The sequence below is a fragment of the Rhipicephalus microplus genome, chromosome 1, assembly GCF_043290135.1.
Source record: "Rhipicephalus microplus isolate Deutch F79 chromosome 1, USDA_Rmic, whole genome shotgun sequence".
Taxonomy (NCBI): Eukaryota; Metazoa; Arthropoda; class Arachnida; order Ixodida; family Ixodidae; genus Rhipicephalus; species Rhipicephalus microplus.
The window spans coordinates 75,401,861-75,412,861 of NC_134700.1; positions in this window are offsets into that span (position 1 = coordinate 75,401,861).

Below are 11,001 nucleotides of genomic sequence, written 5' to 3' on the forward strand. Positions count from 1 at the left end.
CTCCTGTATGCTTTGTTTGGACGTGGGCGTTGTATCCTTGTAGCCGCACAATATGTGTATTTGTTTCTTGCAGTGCTGCGAGGTTGGGTGGGTCTTGCTTGACAAATTCTTGCAAAGTAGTAAAGCGTGGACGATAGAAGCAACAGTTCTACTGGCAAATGCTGAGAGTTGAGAGCGTGTTTGTTGCCTTCTTGTTAGAGACCACCGTCTTCAATTTGTTCAGGTCCCCGCTGGTGCTCGCGGGTAGGTGAAACTGAACGAGAAGCACTTCGGCCTTTTGATCGTGCCGGTTTCGTGTCAGGATGAACGTCACTTAGTGAAGTATCGAGGTTCTCTTTGGTGGCGTAGGCCTTCTTCACGTATGTATGAAGTTGTGCAGCTGCGCTGGAAGTCCGTTCACTTTGGCGTCAAACGTGGTAATCTTGTTTTTTACGCCTACGGCGTAATTCGCTATTGCTGTCTGTACAATATTCTCTATGGTAGTGTGGATGCTTCGCATTAAAATTTCTTGTAAGGTCTGGGATCGGACGAGATTCCACACTTGCTGAGGGAAGGAGGCCACCCGGTTTTCCATCATGCTTTTGGATGATAGTGCATTTCTGGTGAAGCTTATCTATCAGGTCATTTTGCTCCTCATATTTTCTAAGAAGCTTGTACATACTGTCTTGCTGTTTCTGGTGGCTATGTGTCAGCTTGTCGAAAATGGCTTGTTGACATTGTAGTTGACTGGCTTGGTGCTGTAATGCAATTTGTTGATTTCACGCCCTATCTTGGAGCGATTGTAAGGCTTCGTTATCATGTGACGAAGACACGCACCTGCTTGTTGCTCCGGAGCTACTCAAACCTCTTGCTACGGTAGCATAGCTCACTTTTTGGGCGAGTGCGGGCGTGATCGGGATGGGGATCGTGAGCTTCGTCGGAGTATGGGCCGTGATTGACCTTGTGCAGGAGTGATGCTAGTGCTGCTGCTCAAATTGGTCGTTTGGATTCCTATGCCCGGAAATCTTTGTTACCTGACTATTTCGGCCGTCCCGAGCTTTTATTCAGTCCATTCGTTGCTGTTGATTTTGGAATGGTGGCGGATAGAGTTTAAGTCTTTTCTTGCAATTTTGGCTTGCTGTTTCATGCCCTTCTTCGCATATCTTACAGACGGGTTTGCACGCATGGTCCTATGGTTGGTTGGCCTTGCTACATTTAGAGCAGAAGTCTTGAAGTGGTCGGGGGTAGACATCCTGACGGTGTCCCGTGTTGCCGCAGGTCTTGCAATATTGCACCGATTTTCGATACGGCCTGCATAGAAAGTCGAGACTGTAGAAACGGACGTATTAAAGAACATGCGGCCCTTGGAAAAAGATTACTGCAGCTGACGATTGCCCAAGCATACGGGCGTGGACAATCGTGTACCGCGCTAGTGCACGAAGGCCGGACTTGAGTTCAGTTTCTGTCGTGCCGGGCAGAAGTTCGTTTATGACACCGCGAGATGCGTCGTCCGGCGTTCTCATGTTGCCCTTTATGGTGCTGCCAAGTTGTATGCTGGTGAAGTTTTTTCGCGTCTTCCCATTCCGCTACGCTTGCTATAATCAGGCTTCCTTGGAGTTGCACTTGCACGCACACTTTCTCGCCGAAATATTGTTGTCTGGCCGCTGGCCCTTCCGATGACTTGGATAATGGCGATTGTTCCACTTTGCTAGCTCTAGGCCTTCTTGCGGGTAGTAGATGACCTTGTAGTCGTCAAACGGTAGGGGTTGCATCATGGGCTTGCGACGAAGCGATTAGCAACTTTCACCACCTAGAGAGGGCGCTGGTGCAAGCCCAACATAGCTGTCATTTGGGGGATCGTGCAGCTGGCGTGCCAGCTGACACCACCGGTGTGCCTGTCACCTCGAACTGTGTAGTCTTTTTGGCTGCAGCCACCGTGTTGTCATTGACTCTAGCATGTATTATATTCCACACTGCGTGTTGAGAAACGCATGCGCAGCGTATATTGAAAGAAAAGAATTTTCGAACGCCGGGCACATCGTCTGCTGCGGTGTACAGTTTTGTGAACGCTGCTCGTGCCACGGCCGGGAAAGACCAAGCACCCGTGCTCGTGCAAAGCAGGAAACCTTGCCTTTGGCTGCACGGCGTCTGCACAGTGACATTTAACATATTTTGTGATTGTTCTAGCTCAGCAAGCAAAGAATAAAAATTAAATCGTTGCTACTACGATTCGCAGTAACTGTCTGAGTTCACAATAATGTAGTAAAAATTTCTAGAGACAAAATATAAAGCACCAGCGAGCCGCTAAGGTTAGGCCGACTGATTGATGGCATGGGCTGGCTGCGTGGGCATCCCTCAAACGACAGTTACGATGGATGCCGAATGTCGACACCACCATCTGTGAAAGTTGAGAATTGGTGTTGCTGTGTGGTCGTTTGTTCCTTGCGAAGTTTCTGTTTTGGCGTCGTGTTTCCCCCCGCGTCCTTCTTGCTTTTCTTGCTCTCGTGATAAACGCTTTCACGTTCAATTGTTCTGTCACTGCTCTCGTCATACCGCCAGAAAGTGTCTGCATTCCGCATTTCGGTCGCGTTCAAATGCATGGCGTTCGTATCATTGTCCAGCTGATAATTGTGCCTTTTGGTTGTTTTTCTTTTTCTTGGATCATCTTGCAAACTGAGCTGGCGCAGGTGCAATGCTCGCAGAAGCGCTCGAGCGTCGCCAGCACGCGCCGCGCGCTAACGGCACGTCTCTCGATGGGCTTGCGTTCTGTGTTAGGCTTTGCCAAGTGGGTGTGTGGCGTCGCGAAAATAAAAAAAAATCACGGACTCACTTGGCGGTGGCTAGTGTCCACCGATCGCTGACGTCTTGCCTGTTACGCGCATGGCAAAATGAGAGTAGTCGTGAGCCGTGATGCTAGTTGAAAAGCCAGTAAAGCAGGAGCCCTTCTGAAGCCAGTCAGCACTTCATAGCCCTCTAGCGGCGATCTTCAGCATGACGGAAGATGGTCGAAATTTGACCGAGCACACTTGATGTGCAGTATATATATGTATACCTGTAATTGTTTAGAGTGTTTAATTAAGCTTGCTTTGTTTCCTTTGAGGAGGTAGGTGGAAGGTACCTATGGGATATTGCAGACTGAATTCCAGTTTAAATAACTTTTGCAGTTTTTGAAATGAAAATTTCAAGTATGAACTTTTAAAAATTAATGGAAGTAAGAAATAGGAACCACCGCTCCATTGATCCGAACTTCAAGTCTTTCCATGTGTGTCCCAAATACATACTGTTTGAACTTGATCTTTGTTAACTGTCATGCTACCTACATTAAATACTTTTTCGGCATGACACAGTGCTGCTTTCATGCTGCACTGTGGAGCATACTCACATATTTTTATTCTACTTTGCTTCGCCAGATTTGATGCAAAATGCTGTGGTCTGTTTGTTGCCCTGCCGTGTGAAGGAGCGTAAGAAGCATTTGTGAATTCTGTAGGTGAACTCATCTCGTGAAATGCTGCAGCTGAGATCTTTGACATTAGTTAGGCCATTATATTACTATTGGGACTTCAAGGCGAACAGGCCTCCTTAGTGTATGTCGAAGCAGTTTTAGACAAATAATGAAACGTCAGTGCTTTTATAACGTAGGTATGTCTAGTCACAAGAACTTGTTATAGGAAATGTGTTCACATGTCTCAGCAATTTATCCATTTATGTGGGAATTATGATTGAGGCCTTCTGTCCAAAATAAATGAAAACTAAACTAGGATGCAAACAAATAGCGCTGGATACATTTTGGAGAAAGAGCGGCAGATAACAGCGCTGAAGTAACAACCACATGCTGGTTAACTGCTGGGAAATTCAATATAAATACAAAAGCTTTGTGCATAAGAACCAGACAAATACGAATATTTGTGCAGAAATAGACAAGATGTTACATCGCGTGCCGAGATGTTAAGTAACTGATTTCGCCTTTGTTTCTTATCAGTGAGTGTAACTGACTGATTAGAAACATCCAATTTATTAAGGCTTTACTACATTTTACTTGTATTTGAATAAAATGCTGCGAGTTTCAAGCATAAGACGCACAAAATGTTTTGTTTCAAAGTAATAATATCGTATGTAGTTACAGAGATCCATCTTCACCTTTCCACACAGTGATGCCGGAGAAACCGAAACTGAGCACACTGGCTGCGCTGGAAGTGCAGTCTCTGTTTTGAATCTTGGGTGAACATCCCTTTGCGTAATTCGAAAATTAGCGCATTGTGCAAGAAACCTTGTGTCATCTTAGCACAGCATGCCAACTTCGTGAGGTGCGGTGGTCGTCTGATTTCTTGTTATTTTAACTTCTGAAAGGTGCAAGACTCGAACATCAAGTTCTTTAATTTCTCATACTCGTGATGGCTGGTGTCCAGTCACATGGCGCGGTCACAGCTTTGGCGTTTTTCTCCCATGGAGGAGGAAAAAGCAGTCATGTGGGCACTGGAATTATTGTGGATGGTGTTTGCATGATGCGCAAGGTGCAAGAAAATGAACGCCCGTGAAACCGAGACAGAGGGTTCTCACGCCTCACTGCGACTACGTGAGGGGAAGTTAGTGCATGATCCAGCACACGGACTACCCTTCCAGTGTACCTGGTGTCTTCAGTTTCGGTTTCTCCAGCATCACAGTCTGGAAATGCGATGATGGATCACTGAAACAACACGTGACATTTTCAATTTTTAGGGACTAGGCTCGCCAGAATTTGCGAAGTAGAACAACTTTGCCATATAAACAGCCTCCCCGAAACAGACAATAAAAGTGTAATATAAGTAATTTTATATATAATCATTTCTAGGTAATTAGTTAGTGGCAAATCTTTTCTGCTTTGATCTGGAAATTATCTGCGAAGAGAGCAAGTCCCTAATGCAATATTTTTAGGGGAAAATTTGTATTCAATAAAATCTTTGTGTGCATGTTTTAAAATTTTGCTTCAGAACTATCACAGGGGGAAGTGCATTTTTTCAATGACTTAATGTGTTTCTCAACACCGAGTAACCATTGTGCTTACAGTAGCAAGAATAATATAGCTTGTGAACTTTTCTTCACCTTGCACATGTGATTATACCATCAGTTAAAGCCTATTTCTTCTCAAATCTGTCTGTATGACATGCTCTGTCTCTATTTGCAAATTTTTTTTCTTCACAGGTGGAAAACATTGTGTATGCCGTGCCGAGCATTGTCTGTTTAGGCAATGTTTTGGACTGCACTCATTTCAAACTTTGTTTGGAAAACTACGAAGTGCTTGAAGCAACTCTAACGAATGCACTGGCAACTTTACTGGCCCTCTATTGGGTATTCGCCATTGTTTTCGGAAAAGGTGCCCAGGAAACAATCGAAGTGTTGGAAAAGCTGCTCGGGACTCCAGGCTGTGGTCACATTTCGCCATTGTTCAGAGTGGCTCACACCATGCTCCAGGCATAACTGGAGAAATGTTTTGGACATATTTCTTTTACTAATTCATTTTGCCATGGGTGCAAATTTTCACACACTTATTTATAAATAAATAAATAAATGTCATTTGCATTCATTTCATTCATTCTGAGTGCAGCCTGTATGTGGTGCTCTTACATGGCCTGGTTTGAAAACATCTGTCGGGACTAACTGTTGGTCTACAATATGAACTTGTGGTTCATTTATGGAGATCAACTGTTGGTCCACGTAGTGCGTTTGTGACGACCATGTGGCGCATTTGTGCGTACCAACTGTTTGTCCATAAGGTGCATTTGTGTAGACCAACTGTTTGTCCATAAAGCGCATTTGTAAGAACTAACTGTTAATCCATAAAGTGTATGTGCGTGGACTAACTGCTAACCTATAAGGTGTTTTTGTGGAAACTAACTGTTAATATATAAGAGTATCCGTGGGGACTAACTGTTGGTCTATAATGTGCTTCTTTAGGGACTAATCATTAGTCTGATAAGGTGCAAATATACTGGGGCTAACCGTTGAACTAGATGTTGTTAGTCCCAGAAGGGATCAATGGTTGTGGCAGCCGCATTAGTCTTCAAAAGGACGAACGACACACCCTTTGAACACCCCTTTGCCTTAGAGTGTAGGGAGTGCTCATGGTGCAAAGTTTGGAGCTCCATTCGCTAAGCCGAATTCACCAAAACCCTGATGCCGCATAAAGCGTGGTAAAGAAATTTGCACCAGCCAGCCTAGGAGCGACATCATCGAACGTTAGGATGGGATACCTTCCCCGAAGAATGACTTTATTGAGCGATGTTGGGCTCAAGTGAATTCGAGCTTTGTCTCTTTCACGACGGTAACCATGGAGCTGGACCATTCTGTAGGCTCCGCTACATTTCTTGTGACGCTTTGATCCTCCATACGCTGCAGTTCCACCCTATGCTTGTCCTCCAGGGCCACGCGGATTCTCCGAGCCGTCACGATGACACCCACGGCTCCGGGCTTCAGTTTTATCTCGTACATGTAGTGTTTGAGCTTACCCAGTCCTGAGAAGACATCTGCGAAAGGTTGTGCCGGCGGGTGAAGTTGATCTATCTCAAGTGATGTACCCGGCGGATAAATTCAAGGCGTTTGACTGCTGAGCCACTCAAAGTCACAGGTACACTTTGTTCTATGATGTAAAAAGTTTAGAGGACCGCCCTCTCAAGGAATGAAAGCCGCAGGCGCACTTTTGCTTTGGCGGTTGCATTGTGGCCGAAAAATGCTGTTAGCACGACTCGGCAAGCCGGCTCTGGTAAATCCGGTAGTTTTGCGACGTCCTTTTTGAAATGACAACAATGCACCACGGTGTCTAGTTCGCAAGGCATTTGTTGTCCTTCCATGTCCACTGTCGCGGTCCAATGGTCTGTGTTTAGCATGCTCACCATTAACGTTTGCAAAACAAAACAAAAAATCAGTGTCGGCGTCTGCGTATAATTCCCGTAGTTCTTTCTCCTTGTGGGGAAAAGATAACGTAGGCGGTGCCGATTTGCATGCTCGGGCAAAGCGGTTAAGCCCTGCGCAATTATTACATCTTCTACCGGTGGAGCGGCATCTTTCGCCACGGTGTGTGCCATTGTCGCAGCTGCCTTATGCATCCCCTTTCTTCGCCACTGCGTTAACTGCCGTGTCCTGTGCTGTCTCCGAGGCTTCACAGATTTCAAGAAATTGTTGCTCTTGCGTGCGACAGATCTCGAGAGACTTTTTGTACGAAGAGTTTTCCACGATCAATTTCTGCTGCAGGTTCTTGTCTTGAATACCAAGAATAGTACGACTACGCACCATCCGGTCTTCCATTACACCAAATTCACAGTTCGTGGCTAACATTCATAACTCTATATGACACTCATTAAAAGGTTCGCATTTTCTTTGGTTTCTGAAGACAAATATAAAATCATGATATGTCAAGTTTGTCTCCCGTTTGTAGAAATCTTCAAACTTCGAAATTAGGACGTCTGCGTTATTTTTGTCCTCTTCAAGTTCAAACGTTCAGGTGCTGTATACCTTCCTTGCCCCTTTGCTAATTATCAGTAGCAACCTGGCTGCTTTTACTGCTTTCGCTTGTTTTGTCGACTGGGTAGCAGTGGAAAATTGCGCGAGCTCACTCTTCCAAATTTTTCATGCAAACCTGGTGTTTCCCGATGTATCCAACGGCTTTGGCGGCGGCAAGATCGTTGCTTTCAAAAGGGCTGGCGGTGTGCCTATTTCAAAACGGCACCGCTGCCACCATGTAAGCGGGCCTGCAGTCGGGTGATGAACAAGGTTTATTGCGGTTGAAACGAAGCAGATATAAAAAAGAATGGTAACGTAGCAGGTCACGTCATTTTAACGGAGTGGCTGGTTACATCAGAGTGACTCAGCTATGCTGCAAATATGTCGAAGAAATTCTTCAACGAGCCTTGCTTTAATTTTCTATCCTCTCTTGAGGTAAATTTAGTTCACGCCAAAGGGCCGGGAAGATCAGCTTTTTTGTTGTATGTCGAATGGATGCATAAAAATGAGTGTGCATTCTCAAAAGTGGTGATTGGCCACAACCAGTGGCATATGACCACTTTATCCCTCCTGAAAATGCGAAATGTACATGCATGCGGCAATTGACATTTCAGTGCTTTGCATTGCGATTGCCTAGTGAACTCGTGACACAATTGCTTCTTTTCTTTTGTGAGATGAATTACATTGTCTAAATCTCTCAGTTAAATTACAGTTGTCGTGAAGACATTGAAAACTGTGATGGTGAACACCAGTTTTGTCTTGTGAAGCTCACAAAACCAGTTTTTTAGGCTGTACAGTATTTGAAGTAAGCCGCTCAGTGAAGTCTTATGCACGAAATGCCATTCTCACCTTATAAATAAATACAGGACGACATGCCAGCAACGCCATGTGTATCCTATAATTGGAATATCCTCGAAGATGCAGACTTTTTCTAGCGCATGGTTGACCAGACGAAGTGTTTGCAGGGGACGAATGCAGAGCAAGGACTCGTAGCAATTGTGTGCGAGCTGGCTGTTCAGTCTTTATTATGCTCGCAAAGGGTTCAAAACACTCGTCGTGCTGCAAAGATTTTTTTTCTTGATCTCTTGGTCGCAAGGTCGGTTGCTAAGTTTCTAAACATTGTTGTGAAGTCCCCATAGCCTTAGATTCGCTCTGCCATATCGTAATGTTCCTTCATATTGATCTTACTGAACATTTTCTTATATCGTTGATTGTATTAGTGATGAAAAATTTATTGAATGGTATTGCCGTTCTTAGTGCTGCATTAGTTTCATTTGTATTTGCTACACAAGTCGTGCATGTTTCTGCTTTTGCATGGCCGTGCACACATGTTGTCATGTAACCCATGATCATTGAACTTCTGATTTACTACCATATTACATCGCTGCAAGACAGGACTACTGTGCAGCACTTTTCGCTGTTTCTTAGTTGATCCAAATAAAAAATGCACTGCCTTAGCTATGGCAAGAATAAATTACGTGTGCCATTGTGATAATGCACATTGCAAGAAGCATGTGTGAAATTCTGTAATATTTGTAAATAATTGAGAGGAAAACTGCCTTGTGGTACATGTTCTTAACATTTATCCTTCACCAATCTATATTTAATTCCAGAAGGCAGGGAAACAGATTTCTTTTAGAGTGAGAGTGATGTGTATCAACACAACACTGTAATTTCAATATATGCACAATATCTTCAATTACCTTAGTAGGACTCAACTATGATTTATCCACGCCAGCTTTAACTGCCAATTAGGACTCTGAAACAAGTGTAATGTCTGCATCGTGCATTAAACAGACACACTGCTTTAAGTATCATATATCTTCAATTGAAAATGTGGGTATGAGTGTGTGCATGTGTAGCAATGCATGCAGACACATACAAAGAACCCTCTGCATGCTGTGTTGGCTGACAGCCTCCAGCGGATATATATGAAATGTGCAGTATTTTATAAGAGTACCGACAGTGACCTGTATGACACTATTTAAAAGCATGTGTGCATAGTATATATATCACACATGAGCAAGTTAGATGTTGTGCATTGACGTTATGTTTATATATACTTCAAGTCTTTCTTTGTGCCCTTTGCATCATTCATATCATGTCTCGTGCATACTCGTTATTGCTTTTTGAGAGTCCATATATAGCCATGGATATGCGTGCGCATGAGGGGAGGCCAAGGAGGGCAGCTGCCTTCTCTGTTATGAGAGGGGGGTGCGAAGTCAGCCCTATATATTGAGAAATATGAAGGGGCTACTACGCCTTGACAGAAAGGCGCGAAACCAGCCCCATATGTTGAATTCGCCCCCCCCCCCCCTTGAAGGGGGACCTTGCAGCGCACGCCTAGGATATAGCAGAGGGTGCACAACCTTCCAACACCCAAGAAAAACGGTGTTCAAATGCAAGAATGCCCTAACACCCCAAGTTTCATTTTGCTGGACATCCTTCGTCTGGGCTGATCCCAAACATCCTTTTGTAAGGTCTATCTGAAAACACATATCGGATGTCCTTTGGCAAGAGGCCAGTTTCAGCCATTCAGGGTGTAAAAATGTTTACTGTGCACAAGGCTACAGAATTTCGCCTCCATCGAAACTGCAGCCCCCGTAGCTGGGATTCGATCCGGCGACCTGTGTGTCAGCGGCCGAGTACCTTAGCCACTAGACCACCGGGGCGGGGCGGGGAGAATGATCGACGACAAGATTCCGAAGGAGCGCACCTTCCTTCCATTTATAAAGGGCGAACTGTGCATGTTAGACATATATGCCCTTTAAACTCTGATGTGAGAGCATGAGTAACTACACTTTTCAATGAAGGAAAGAAGTGTGTACCTAACGGCTGGTTTTTCTTTGTTAGACACTATAATAACGAGATCTGAGGGACAACTATGCCAATGAAAGTACAGAGAATGTTATATGAGGCAATTGCAATGTAAAGTTGAAGAAAGAAGAGTGAAGAAAAGATAACTTGTCTTGAGCAGGCACCAAACCTGCGACCTTCGAATAACGCATTCGAATCTCTACCGAGTGATATTCGTTTCAGGTGAAGGATGTCCAAGGAATGGGAGTGGGCAACGACTAGACCGGATGGCTCGTTCAACATTGAATTTTATTTGCTGCTCTATAAATTATTTGCCAGGAAGGAAGAGAGGGACGACCGAAAAAGAAAGGGAGGGCAGCGACGTGCGTTATTTCCGCTTAAATATACCACGTGAAGCAACAACGTCGAAAAATTAGGGGAGCCTAAAACATCACCATTATGAGTTGAACACGGTAGCAATATCGTGTTCCAAGTGCGTACTTCAAGCAACAAGTAGTGTATAAAACCTTTTCGAACTTGCTATGCACCCACTACGTTGGCTTCAGAAATTAGGCGCATTAGCGAGTGTTCCTTTTTTAGTGGGTGACCAGCTTTAAACCATGACGGTTTTTATGATAATCACTTGTTTTGACTCTCGCTGGCGATAGGTGCTTGTACCGCGGAAATATTACTGCAATATTTCATGTTGTGTTGCAAAGAATGTCTACAGGACGCGTGTGTTTGTAAAACATG